At 34.1% G+C, this 1,785-nt stretch overlaps 1 protein-coding gene across 4 annotated transcripts in view; it reads right to left on the reverse strand.

The window, feature by feature from the left end:
* Window positions 1-1,779, reverse strand: part of HERC3 (HECT and RLD domain containing E3 ubiquitin protein ligase 3) — a 99,979-nt gene extending 98,200 nt beyond the window's left edge. For all 4 annotated transcript variants that reach the window (XM_023528434.1, XM_023528430.1, XM_011356299.2 and 1 more), the window contains exons 1-2: window positions 1,647-1,779; window positions 113-174 (exon numbers count right to left, since the gene is read on the reverse strand). The gene's annotated coding sequence lies outside the window, so the exon portion shown is untranslated. The remainder of the gene's footprint in view (window positions 1-112; window positions 175-1,646) is intronic.
* Between the last annotated feature and the right edge of the window lie 6 nt (window positions 1,780-1,785).

Here is a 1,785-nt window from a genome sequence, read left to right on the forward strand (position 1 = left end):
TAGCTTTACTAACCTGAGTTCTTTACATATATTATCTTGCTGAATATCACTTCTATAAGTTAGATATTATCTTCATGTACAAAATGAGATTCAGAGAAATTAAGTAACTTACCACAGATCACACACTTGGCATTTGTACTAGAAGCCAGAATGGTTCCACCTCAACTTGCAGATCTGCATGTTAAAGAAAAATAATAATTAACTTTAGTATAAAACTCTAGAAAGTGCTTTCATGTTATTGAAAACAAAATGAGAAGTAAAATTCTGAAAATAAGAATATCTTTAAATTATGCAAGCTCGAATATTCCCCAAACATTGTATCTCTAAACAGGAGTTTTGGTTAAATACCAATAAGATAACCTCTAACCAACTATGGAGGTATCACTTCTAAACATGATCTAGAGACACAGATAGCACCTTAAAAACTTCCTGGCATCTGTAATATACATAAAAATAAAATTATTTTTAAACCTCGCATCTAGGTTTAAAAAATTCTAAAAAATAACTCAATTTTATCTATTTTCTCTTATGTTTTCTATGTACCACACATAGTACAGCTTATTTTGCTACCACTGCTTTGAAGTCTTTCTGGTATCTTTCCTTCCTCCTTATCACCACATCCTCTTTCATGCAAAACAAGGTGAGACGGAGAGGCAACTTAAGTCTCTCAAAAGAAAAAGTCCTGCATGATTTAAAGATATTTTTATAATAACTTTATTTCTACTTTATGTAGAAAAACCTATTCGCTTTGGAGAATATTACTTTTATTTCTGAACTGAAGCAAAACTATCTTATATCTCCAGTAAGGGTACGACTTGCTGTATTAAAAAATGTTTTTAATTATTATGCAAATCTTAAGAAATTTAAATCTGTTACTCAGAATGAAATGCTATAACCAATGGCTCCAACCACATCATTTGAAACATTTTAGATTTTTTTAAAAATAAAAACCCAACTTCATACTGAACAAATAAAACTGCATGCTCATCGATTGTTTCCTTCCCACCCACCCCCCAGGCCAAAAGAAGAGTTTCTCCAAAGAGGTTTCAAACCTTCCTCCTTGATTCCTGAACATTTTCTCCAGAAGGTTCTCAACTTCAATGTGGTGTAAATGATATGTAATTCATCTATTTTGCTTTAAAAGGGTTTTAAATATATTACTCCCCTTTTCTGATTTATAATGTCATTCTCCTTCTCCCAAGGTAAAGGAAAATACAAAAGGATAGAGCATCACAGTAATCCGCCTACTGAAACAAAATAACCCTCTCTAAAGTCACTGCATTTAAAAAGGCTGTTAATTCTCATTTTATTTCACTTTTCTTTCTCTTCAGTCTGGAGTTAAAAATCAGCTCACTTTATGTTATCAAGTCATCAAATGAAAGGTTCTAGAAATGGCTTTCTATTTATGGAAAGAGCCAGAAAACACACAAAAAATGGAAGAGAGCTCTGGTATCGTCTTTCCTAAAGCATTCCGTGTGTAACGAATACAAGCAAACTCCCGGAAGGCTTCGCCCTGAATTTAAGGTACTTCCTAACGGGGCTGATTTAAAAGGTAAAGTAACATAAAATCGGAAAACAGCCAGAAACTGCGAGATACCAAAAGCAAAGTTCAAATACATATTCCTCGGAGCCCACGGTGCATATACCTAGAATCAAGGCATAGTTGCTTTAGATGCTGTCTCTATAGCACTCCCCAGATCATCTGTTTCAGGTTACACATGCTCTGCTGTCAGTTGTCCTGGTTTGCCCATTCCACATTTACGAATGACTCAAAGTGCCACCTGC

The sequence above is a fragment of the Pteropus vampyrus genome, unplaced genomic scaffold (genome assembly GCF_000151845.1).
Source record: "Pteropus vampyrus isolate Shadow unplaced genomic scaffold, Pvam_2.0 Scaffold25, whole genome shotgun sequence".
Classification (NCBI taxonomy): Eukaryota; Metazoa; Chordata; class Mammalia; order Chiroptera; family Pteropodidae; genus Pteropus; species Pteropus vampyrus.